This window comes from Gracilinanus agilis, chromosome 3 (genome assembly GCF_016433145.1).
Source record: "Gracilinanus agilis isolate LMUSP501 chromosome 3, AgileGrace, whole genome shotgun sequence".
Lineage (NCBI taxonomy): Eukaryota > Metazoa > Chordata > Mammalia > Didelphimorphia > Didelphidae > Gracilinanus > Gracilinanus agilis.
In genome coordinates, this window is record NC_058132.1 from 168,803,670 (window position 1) to 168,816,571 (window position 12,902).

Below are 12,902 nucleotides of genomic sequence, written 5' to 3' on the forward strand. Positions count from 1 at the left end.
TATTGCACCTAGGTAGAATACACTGTACTCAGTAAAATAACATGATGGGAAGAGCATTGTATTAAGAATCAAAAGACCTAGAATCAAGATCTGACTCATCCGTGGGATCTGTGCCTCAGTTTCCTCCTCTAGAAAATGAAAGAATTGTACCAGATATCCTCTAAAGTTCTTTCTGGCTATTATTTTATGATTCTATGACAGAGCTTCTACTCTCATTGGGTTACCAATCTAATAGTGGTGATAAGATTTGTGTATCTAATTATAATGTGCATTAACATATTTTAAGTATAATAAAAGAACAAATAAAGAGAGATACATTCGGGGATCAGTTATCAGTCACTCATGAGGCAAACTCTTTTATTTTTAGATAATAGGAAGTTTTAGGAAGTTCTTCTATTAAGCCTCTCTCTTTGCAAGTTATAGCCATTGGTTCCAGTTCTCATCCCCAAAGTTAAAAGAAATAAGCTTTGCCTTCTTCCAAATACTTAAAGATAGCACTCAAATTTTCTCTTCTTATAAGTCTTCTTCTCTCCAGATTAAATGTCCCTGGTACTTTCCACCAGTTTGGTTTTAAAGATAGTTTTAAGAGCATCATGCAATAGAACAGGATTCAGTCCTTATTCTAATATAACTAATTATATTGTAATTACGACTCTAAGCAAGTCCCTTGTTCTGTTTGAGCCTCAGTTTACTCATTTATTAAATGGGAATAAAGATATTTGTATTATCTAAAAGAGCCTTGAGGAAAGCACATTTTATTATACAAAGTCCTTTTTAAAAGATGGTGCTCAGACTCCATCCTCAAATTAAGTCCTGACTCTCTATATTTTATCCAGTGTTCCTCTCTTGTCTATGCTTCTGACTGTCTCAACTCTATAATTATTTTTTTCAGCTGCCTTTTTTTCTTAGAATTTCCTAAGCCCCTGAGGCTTCCTCACCCTGGAACATCCCTCCACTCCAACTGTCAAGTTGTTTTTATGTTGAGTTTTTTTTTTTCCTGGAACCTTTATTTTGAGGAATGATCTAGACTAGATATCCTTCATTCACCTCCCAAATTTGCTTTTGATTGGGTGAACTTTACCACCAAGCCCTCATCCATTCCCACTATCCCCTACTTTTCTTTTCCCTTTTATGTATTGTTTTCGCTTATCAGAATGAAAGCTTCCTGAGAGTAGGGGCTATCTTTTTGCTTCTTTTAAGTGCTTAATAAATGCATCTTTGATTTGACTTGACTCTTATGCAATGAAGTAATCCTTAAAAGTCTTAAATCTAAAGCAGTGAGGAAGTACAATAAAAAGAGTGCCAGGCCTAGAGTCAGGAGGACCTGGATTCAAATCTGGATTCAGATATTTCTTAACTCTGGAACTCTCTGGCAAATCATTTAACCCAGATTGCCTAACCCTTGTCACTCTCCTGCCTTAGATTAGTACTAAGACAGAAGATGAGAGGTTTTTTTTAAGTCCTAGATTTAATTTTTAAAAAGGGATTGGGGATAGAAAATGAGATGTAAGGTAAACTGAAAAGATGCGGTTAAGCTTGGTCATCTCTTTATTGGGTTCATATAAGTCCTTTTAATGAACCAAAAAGGAAAAAAATGGAGATTGGATAGAAGAATAATTGGCTATGTAAGCCATCATACATAGAGATTATTAAAGTCAGTTTATTGAATCTAGAAGGCAATATGGTTTAGGGGAGGAGACACTGGACTTGGAGTCAGGAAGATTTGTTCAAATCTCAGATACTTGGTAGTAAGGAAAAGCACTTAAAATCATTTTATCTGAGTTTCACCATCTGTAAAATGATTAAGTTTAATGGCCTCTATGGCACCTTGCAATTCTAAATCTATGATAATATGATGCAAAAACCTGAAGAAAGGAGCAGATGAAGCATGGAACTGAAGAAAAGGAACTGATAATAATAATAGTGCTTATCATGTACCAGACACCATACTAAATGCTTTATAAGTATTTTCTTTATAAGCATAATCTGATCCTCATAATAATACTGAGAGGTGAGGGCTATTATTATCTCTCTTTTACAGATGAGGAAACTGGGGAAAACAGAGATTAAGTGACTTGCCCAGGATCACACAGTTAGGAAATGTCCAATGGTGAATTTGAGCTCTGGTCTTTCAGATTGTCAGCCCAGCATTCTGTATTCACTGTGACATCTAGCTGCCCAAGGTGGAAGAAGCCAATGTAGCTAGACAGATGTTACCACCACCAAGAAAGGTGAAAAATCTTCCCATCTTGTCTGAAATGTTTCAGATTCCCATAAAGGATCTCCAGGCATGGAAGAACATACAAAATTACAACTTTGGAGCCTGTAGTCTTGGGGGCATTTTAGCAACATAGACTGTTCCAAAAAACCCCATGAGCAAATAGCCTAGCAATCATTCCCAGAGTATTGGCCTTTCTTTGTGATGGTCACCTCTGCCTAAAGGACCAGAGGGATTTACAAGTGAATTTTGTCAATCAAAGAAAATTAATTCAACTATTGGTACTGATTAAAAAATAGAAAAGTTGATCAGTGGAATAAATTAGACACATAAGAACCAGAAACAAATAAACAAAGTAGCACAGTGTTCGGTAATCCCCAATCCCCAGCTACTGGCAGAAACTGGAAAGCAGTGTGGCAAAATCTAGATTTAGACCAAGAACTCACACCATGTGCCATGATATGCTGCTAGAAAGTATTGAAAAGGCATGTCATAGATGAATTAGAGTAGTAGAAGATACATCTTTTTCTATTATATTTAGAAGAGTTCTTAACCAAACAAAAAACTGAGGGAAAACATTCAGTTCTGATTATATAAAATGGAAATGCTTTTACTTAAATCAATCAATAGTTAAGACTAAAAGGGAAAGTTAACTGGGAAAATTGTCTGCAGCACTTTTTTTTTCTAAAAAATGTCCAATATCCAAGGCATATAAGTAATTGATTAAAATATATAAGGAGACATTACTCAATGAGTAAATAGTTGAAAGATATGAACAGGCAATTCTTAAAGGAAGACATCCCAGCAATCATCTAGAATATGAAAAAATGTTTCAAATTAGTTGTAATAAGAGAAAGGGAATGAAAAATAACTCTATTACCTCATATATACTTGAAAAGTGACAGAAAAAGAAAATGACAATTTGTGAAAAGGATCTGGGAGAACAGACAATCAAATGCACTGTTGGTAGAGCTCTGAACTGGTCAAGTCATTCAGGAAAGCAAGTCAGAACTATTCCCAAAAAGTCAATAAAATGTGCATATTCTTTGACCTAGCAATATCACTACTGTGTTTGTGAATGGGAAAAATTGGATGATAAAACATTTGCTAAGTGTTTCCTATATGCCAGGCATTTTGCTAAGTGCTAGGGATACCAGTTCAAAAAAGTAAGACAGGCTCTGCTCTCAAGGAATTTTATTCTTTGAGGGGAGAATAGGAGTACTGTAGCCATGAAGGAATCAGAGGAGATGGTCATTGGAGTTAGGGGACAATAAATTAGTTTGTCATTTCCAGGAATAGTAATGTTGACTTGATTATTCTTCCCAAAGCTAGAGTTGGAAATGGCAGGTTGAATAATGGGGGAATACACCCAATCTTTGAAGGTAGGAATTATAACAATTCTGAGCACATAATGGAGGAACTCAGTTATGGAAGAAAGGAATAAAAGAAGCATGGAAGGGAATTGAAGAAAAAGAAACTCTTGATAATAATTAACATTTACATATATTTATAGTTTGTTGTTTAGTTGTTTCAGTCATGTGTCCTCATTTGGAATTTTCTTGGCAAAAGTACATATATGGTGATTTGCCATTTCCTTCTCCAACTCATTTTACAAATGAGGAAACTGAGGCAAATAAGGTTAAGTGATTTGCCCAGGATCACACAGCTAGTAAATATTTGAGGTCATATTTGAACTCATGAAGATGAGTCTTCCTGATTCTAAATCCAGTGCTCTATCTACTGTAGTTGCCCAATGTTTTTATAGCTTTTACTATATGTTCAGTAGTCAATTCTTATTTAATTCTTACCTTCATTGCCTTTAGAACTTTAAGTGACCTACAGTTCCAAAACCTGTGAAGGGATAAATTTGTACCATTCAAACCCAAAGGATAGAACCAGAGTAATGGGTACAAGTTACAAAGAGGCAGATGTCAGCCCAGAGGCAGGTACAGCCAATCTCCATATGTAATGGAACCAAGCAAGGTTTATTGCACAGGGATAGGTCCTCATTGGCCCTCATGACTGAATTACTTATGCAGTCAATCAATAATGGGAAAGCTAATATTACCTTCTTCAAAAGGAGAATTACTATGTACTCAAGAATAGTTGCTCCTCATATCTATACCACATTCTTCACCAATCACAAACACAGCCTTATTTTGATAATTTTATATCCATAGCTTGTTTTCAAGACTGTGAACAAGGATTATGTCTTTGTATTATACACACACACACACACACACACACACACACACACAATACCTAACATAGAACTTTATTAAATATAAATTAAAAATAGGCACTTCATAAATACTCTGTTGATTGAGAATTTACACACACAACCAAAGTAAAAGGGAGAGCCCCAAAGAATTAACACTTCCTTTCAGTGATTTTGGTGGCAACTCCCCTTCCCCTGCTAATAATCCTCATCCAGAAATCCTTAACCTGATATTCGTGAAGTTTTTAAAATATTTTAACTGGATTTCAATAAAATTGGTTTCCTTTGTAATTCTAAATAGTTTAATTTTTTAATTTAAAAACAAGAAGAGGTTCATAGTCTTCTCCAGATTCCCAAAAGGGGTCCATGTCACACAAAAAAAGAGTAAGAAATCCTCATGGAAGACTATGACTGCACAGAAGACTCCTTTGCAAGGGCAAAAAAAAAAGAATTTTTTTTTTGTTTGTTTCTACCAGCAACTGCACTTCTTAGCCCAGAACATTCAGTGCCCTGCTATGGTGATAATGTACGACATGTGGTCTCTAGAGATGTCTTTGAATTCAAACTACATGTTGTGTATTTCGAATCTGTAGAACAGATGATACACAGAGACGTCAGACCCTACCTCCCTGACTACTGTTGCTATCAAGTGCAATGGAAGCCCGTGACAACCAGACTTATTATCGCATCTACTCAGACACACTTGGGTCAATTTATGTTCTCTCCTCCCCCAAAACAGAATTGACATGCTATCTATAGCCCTTTCTTGGGTCTATGGAAAAATGGCCCAGACAACTGTCTTAAATACAATTACAAGGCTGGTCATCGCATAAGGAACACAGCTGGCTTTTTGGACATTGTCATCGTCTCACATCCTGATAAATGACAAGATCATCAACGATGAATCCTAGCCATGGGGTCATCTACCAATAAAGAGACAATTCCTGCTGCTACCCGACTCCCGAGGGTAGCTCTGAGAGGAAATGCTATCATGGGAAGCAACTTCCAATAGGGTAGACAGAACCAATATTTTAAGGGCATAGGGCTATGCAAATTTAAAAGCCATGGAGAAAGTGTGAGACAGTGGAAAGATAGGGGATGGCTCTGACCTACGACATGAATTTAGGCAACATCTGCCACTATCTGGACACAGCTGTAGCTCATTCACAAGGCAGCCGAGATGAATGGGAACCATTGACAGCTGTAGTTCAGCTCAAACGCAGCCAGGAGGATAGGATAGGCACAGAATTAAAAAGCAGTAGCTATGGTAGAAAGAGTGTTAGATCAGGAACCAGAGGGCCTAGGTTTAAATTCTGGCTCTGCTACTTACTTACTTACCCTGGGCAAGTCACTTAACTTGTCTCAGTTTTCATTTCTTCCCTTGTAAAAGAGAAGGAGATGAAATCAAAGATTCTTTTTTTTATATGTATATTTTTTTAAACCCTACCTTCTGTCTTGGAGACAATACTGTGTATTGGCTCCAATGCAGAAGAGTGGTAAGGGCTAGGCAATGGGGGTCAAGTGACTTGCCCAGGGTCACACAGCTGGGAAGTGTCTGAGGCCGGATTTGAACCTAGGACCTCCCGTCTCTAGGCCTGACTCTCAATCCACTGAGCTACCCAGCTGCTCCCAAAAGCAGGGATTCTTAACCTTTTTTGTATATCCTGAACCCCTTTGGCAGTCTGATGAAACCTATGGATCTGTTTTCAGATTCTTGTTTTTGAATGCATAAAAAATAAGGTCTCAAAGGAAACCAATTACTTTGAAATAAAAGGGGTAACTAAGTGATATAATCTATAGAGTTCTAGGCTTGGAGTCAGGAAGACCTGAGTTCAAATTCAACTCAAATACCTACTAGCTCTGTGATCCTGGTCTAATCACTTAATACTGTTGGTCTCAGTTCCTTATCCATAAAATGAGCTGGAGAAAGAAATGGCAAACCACTCCAATGTTTCTGCCAAGAAAATCTCAAATGGGGTCATGAAGAGTCAGATGCTATTGAAAACAATTGGACAACTGAAACAGTTATAAAAATATTTTTATAAGAAAATTTTATGGATAGCAGGTTTAGAACCCTAGAGATTAATAAGATTCCTTCCAACTCTAAATCTATGATCCTTTAACCTTAGTTTTAAAATGTTGTAGACATTCTGTGCTCCCTGACATTGAGAACTCATTGCACAACCTCAGACCTTTCCTTTGACCTGCCTGTTAGGCCACTCTGATGTCTTTTCCTTCAGCTTAATACTGCTGTTCCTGCCTGATCCCGTAAATGCTCCTGCCTCTCTGCTGTTGTCCATGATGTCATGATTTAAGGATATGTTCCTTTGTCTCTGGCCCCTCCTAGACTCTGTATTTAAAAACCTAATCTTTGATCTCCTCTGCTGCATCCATCTCCTCTGCCTAATCTGCAAATAAAAGTCTGGCTATCTCACTCCCTTTTGTTGTTATTGTTCAGTCAGTTTTTCAGCTGTATCCAAGTCTTCATGACCCCAATTGGGTTATCTTTTGGTAAAGATACTGGAGTGGTTTGGCATTGCCTTCTCCAGCTCAATTTACAGTTGAGGAAATTGAGGAAAATAAGGTTAAGTGAACTTGCCCAGAGTCACACAGCCAGTAAGTGTCTGAGGTTTGAACTCAGGGAGATGAAGTTTCCTGGCTCCAGGTCCAGCATTCTCTCCTTTGCACTGCCTAGCTGCCCTACTCAAAATCTAATGGCACTCTTCTGTCTCTAGTAAAACATATGCTTCCCTTTTTCATTATTAAGCCCTCCATAGCTTTGCTTCACCTAGCTTTCTAACCTTGTACATCATTTCCCTTTCTACCTTCTATGGGTCAGCCAAGCCTTGCTATTTCTCATGCCTGACGCTCCATCTCTCACCTCTGTGCTTTTTCAATGGCTATGCTTCCTACATGGGATATACTCTCTCCCCACCTCCACCCCTGAAGTCTTGGTTGCCTTCAAGATTTAGTTCAAATGGGGGCAGCTGGGTAGCTCAGTGGAGTGAGAGTCAGGCCTAGAGACAGGAGGTCCTAGGTTCAAACCCGGCCTCAGCCACTTCCCAGCTGTGTGACCCTGGGCAAGTCACTTGCCCCCATTTGCCCACCCTTACCAATCTTCCACCTATGAGACAATACACCGAAGTACAAGGGTTAAAAAAAAAAAAGATTTAGTTCAAATGGCACTTTCTCTACGAAGTTATTTCCAATATTATCACCTACTATTTCTCTCCCCTCAAAAAAAATGCCTTATATTTATTTTTAATATACTTGTTTATACATATATTATCTCCCCTCTAATACATAAAGCCCTTCCAGATGGTGAGTGTTTCTTCCCTTAACCCTGTGGTATCCCTAGCACCTAGCATATTCCTTGCATAGAGAAGGTGCTTAATAAATGCTTATTAATTGATTGATATGGCTTACTTCTCTGGCATTTTTCTTCTCCTTCTTAACATGATCCTATCATCTCATGGCTGAATACATCATTTCATTCCCAATCCCACTGTCCAAACCCATATCACTGTGGCCCATTATAGCTTTGCTAGTGTTGTAAGAGACTCCCAGCATTCTTCGCTTCTGGTCATGCTCAGCTTCACCCTTAGGTGAGATCAGAAGAAAAAGTACTGGGCCAAGTTAATAAAACTTCTCCATTCTTCCCTGTGTTTATCTGTCAATTGGGGATAAATCTTACCCTGACTTATTTCATAATCAACTCCCTATTATCTGTGGAATGGAATGAAACATTTGAGATATAAAGTCAAGGCAAAAATAAAATTCCTCACTTGTTCTCTTCCCTCACCTAACCTGGCACCTTCAGACCATGTCACACAAGGCTATGTTGAAGAAACTGGGGATTTTTTAGTTTGGAGATAAGGAGTGGGGGATGTGACAGCTGTCATGTGGAAAAGATAATGGATTTCTTCTGCTTAACTCTGTAAGGGAAACAAGGATCAGTTAGGTAGATTTTCACTCAACATAAGGAAAAAAATCTAATACTAATTAAATCTGTGCCAGAATACAATAGGGCTATTTGAAAGATGGATTCTCCATCCCTGGAGATCTTACAAGATTGACTGAGTTACCATCAGGAATGTTGTGGAGGTAATTTCTGTTCAAATTCTGTTGTTAATCAACAAGCATTTCTTGATCTCCTACTGTATGCCAGTATACAAAGGAATACAAAGACAGAAATTAAATAGTTCCTTGCTTCAAGAAGTATATATTCTGGCCCACTGTTTCTGAGACCTCAGACTGTGGAGCCTGCCTCCCTCTCAGTCTCTCTCTCCTCTCTCTTCTCTCTCTCTCTTCTCTCTCTTTTCTCTCTCTCTCTCTCTCTCCCTCCCTCTCTTTCGCCTTACCCCTCTCACCACTAGCCCTTGTGAGGGATACTGGCCATGCTCAGACAAGTGTTCCCTCACCTTACACCCCCACCCCTTGTGAGCATGCTATCTATGCCCAGGCAGTATGTCTCACCCATGCCCCCTTCCCCCCTCCACCTTGTGAGCTTGCTTCCTATGCTCAGGTAGCCCTCCCTTGCTTCTGAGGACACTGTCTAAGGCCCAGACAGTGCCCTTCACTCAATGCCCTACACACACCTCTGAAAAAATCCATGTGAACTCTACCAAAAAAAAAAGTATATATTCTATTAGGAGAAACAGCTTGCCTACATAGACAAAATAATGCAAGATAATTTTAAGGAGAGGCACTACCAGCTAAGGGAAAGCCTTCTTCTAAGAGATGATATTTAAGCTAAACAGTTAAGGAATCTAGGGTTTATAAAATGCAGAAATTGGGTTCAACTTTGACTAAATGAGCTCTGAGATCCCTTTTAATTCTGACATTTTGTGCTCTTTTGCCCACCCTGCTTAATCGCCAAAGGAGAAGCTCTACTTCCCCTCGCCCAAACCACTATCACCAAAGCCTGCCCCCCAAGCCTAGAATAATAACAATACTTACAAAAACTAACATTTATATAGCACTTACTATGCTCCAAACTTTATAATTATCTCATTTGATCCTCCTAAAAATCCTGAGAGGTGAGTTCTATTAATAAGTAGATGAGACCCAGTGAAGATAAATTGTACATAAATGGTTGAAAGTTAGCTGTGTTTCCAAAAGTTTCCTTCCCCATTATCTTTAAGCATGACCCTAACTTTTATTTCTACCATGTCTTTTATGTTCCCAAAATGGTACTCTGCACACTTGAACAATAAGCAGGGATGACTGACAGCCTCTGAACATTGGATCTAGTGGTATCTCAATGACCTGGCCTCGCTGGCCTGCTCTCTACAGCAGGGTACTGCCATTTCCCCCTAGAACTCAGAGAATGCATTTTACCCATGAACTTCTGGAGGAATTGTCCATTTGAAGGGATAAAATTAACTCAAAGCCAGATAGAAATAGTCACCCAACTCCAACATGAGGCATGATCTCAAAAATCCATTCTAAGTTCTATGTTTCTATGAGCCTTTGACTGTGGAAGGTGTGGAGAGGAGCAATATCACCCTACCCATAGTTTGTTAGGGTTTTTTTTCTAATAATAAGCCCTTAGTTCAAAAGCATTCCCCCATTGGCAGATTTCCTGAGGGAGAAGAGTAAATCTTTGACTTCAAAAAAAAAAAACTACAGGAAAGTGAAAGTGAACACAATTCAAAAGTGGAAATGTAGGGACTTCTGAGAGGACTAAAGGACAACAGAGTCATGAAGATTTAAAGATCTAATATATCTTCTAGAAGGCAAGAAGATATGCCCTACATCAAGATCAAAGAATAAGATTTTTCACTTTAGTATATTTGGGTTTTTATTTGGGGGGTTTTGGTTTCAGATGATTATTCTTTTATAAGAGTGGGCAATATGTAAATGTTTTATATGATAATACATGTATATCCCAGATCAAATTGTTTGCCAGCTTCAGGAAGGGAGAGAGGAGGGAGGAAAGGAGATAAATTTGGATAATATAACTTCAGAAAACTTATGTGGAAATTAGTTATTATATGTAATTGGTAAAAATAAAATCTCTTTATAATAAAAAGAAGATAGGCCCCCTCACACACTAGCTCTCATCTTTTTAATATATAAGCAGAAGTACTAACATGTGGAGTATATGGAAGGATGGATGTATATGTTAGAAAGAGAAAGAGAGACAGAGAGACAGAGACAGAGAGACAGAGACAGAACACACCAGGTTTGCCTCATGTACTTCTTCAACTGTCAAGGATCCGATACTGAATTTCACCAAAAAACAAAAAACTAGAAAAACAAACAGGCTTGATGCTGACACTACTTGCTTGCCTCAACAGTCCCTGTGTGGTATTCAAGGATCCTCTGGAGTTATATTCAACAGCACCTGGACCAGACCCTCTCCACCAATTAATCAATTGACAAACATTTTTTAAGCACTTACAAAGTGCTAGAAACTATGCTAATCTCTGGATATAGGGAGATAAAACTGAAATGGCCTCTACCTTCAAAGACTTTACATTCTAATGACCTCAAGAACTAACTCTATTCAGATACCTCTTGGGAAACAATTAAATGCATATTAGAGTGAATAAAGTCAGTTGCCGCTGATATCAACCATATGCTGGCAGATTGGTTTATTGGACAGTCCAAACACTTTTCAGGATTTTTGATACAAATCAAACTGTTCTGGGGCCTTTATTCCAAGATGCTTCCCATAGGCTAGGCCAAGATCCCAACTATCGGGTCTCACTATCCATTGGGTAACCCCTTTATCACAGATATAAGGATTGGTATTGGACCTGTAATTTCATTGATACAGGGAATTCATAGATGAAGAAATTCCCTCAATCTGGTTAGAGAGTCACTGAGAATTGCTTACTCTGAATATCATAAACTCACCCATAAGTTATAGACTTATTAGTTGGCATCAAAAAAGTATTACATTTATGGCACTCAGAAATCATCATATTTTGAGCCCATCAACACTAGAAGCATTGCCTGTGTATGAGATACACTGTGAACTATAATACTTTGAGCCAGAAAAATTCATTTATTGGAAACCCTCTTCAGTGGACTACATCTCCCAAGAGGCTGTGCCATGCATGCATCAGAGATCACCCAGTATTGACACTAGCTTCTCAGTGGGGAAAAAAAAAGAACAAGAATCCTTTGTAGCAAGGATGGAGGGCAGAGAAAACATGGAAGATTGTGGTCGTCAGTGGACTTGGTAGAATCTGGAGTCCAGGAGAGTTTAGAAATAAATGGCAGCCTCACCTAAAGGTTTCTGAGGAAGTGAATGAGGGCAATGAGAAAACTGTTTCGGAAAGAGGGAAAATGGGTGGAGATGCCAATGCTGATGCCAATGCAGATGCCAATGCAGATGCCACTCTCCTTCATCCTGATGCTCTGCTCTCTGAGAACACAATCCTTGCTAGCTGCTACCCTAAGTGACAAGACTGAGTCTGCTTCAAACATAACTATTTAACACCCTACTGTGAGTTTAAACGGACTGTGTCCTTTTCCTGCTGGGTTGGGGATGCAGAGGAATTGAGTGGAGATTTGACTCAGTCTTCCTGGGAAGAATGGAAGGCATTTCCATCTGAGTATGAATACTGAGGATGCTCACAAACTGATTTGCTTCTTTATCATTACCTTGATATTAAATGCCTTTATTATAATGTTTGCCGCATTTGGACTATAGAAATTTCTATCAAAGATTCATAAGATGAGGAATCGGAACTGTGAATTTGAATTGATGAAGGGTCCAACAGGAACAAGGAACCTGGAAGTGACTGAGGCTAACACCAATTTTTGCTTAAAAAGTTCTAGTTGGAGGACAGCTAGGTAGTTCAGTGGATTAAAAGCCAGGCCTAGGAATGGGAAGTCCTGGGTTCAAATACGTTCTTCAGGCATTTCCTGGCTATTCTACCTGGTCAAACAACTTAATCTTCATTGCCTAGCCTTTATTACTCTTCTGCCTTGGAACCAATACACAGTATTGATTCTAAGATGGAAGGTAAGGGTTTAAAAAAAAAGAATAAGTTCTAATTATAGGGAAAACTTTACCAGAAGACTGTACAAGGACTTAGTAGCTTCAAATTATAGAGAAGGAGACAGGAGCTAAAAAAAAAAAAGTTAAGTAATTAGTCAAAATTCATATAGTCAGGGGCAGCTGGGTAGCTCAGTGGAGTGAGAGTCAGGCCTAGAGACAGGAGGTCCTAGGTTCAAACCTGGCCTCAGCCACTTCCCAGCTGTGTGACCCTGGGCAAGTCACTTGATCCCCATTGCCCACCCTTACCAATCTTCCACCTATGAGACAATACACCGAAGTACAAGGGTTAAAAAAAAATTCATATAGTCAGAGGAGGCAGCTGGGTAGCTCAGTGGATTGAGAGTCAGGCCTAGAGATGGGAGGTCCTAGGTTCAAATCCAGCCTTAGATACTTCCCAGCTGTGTGACCCTGGGCAAGTCACTTGACCTCCATTGCACATCCTTACCACT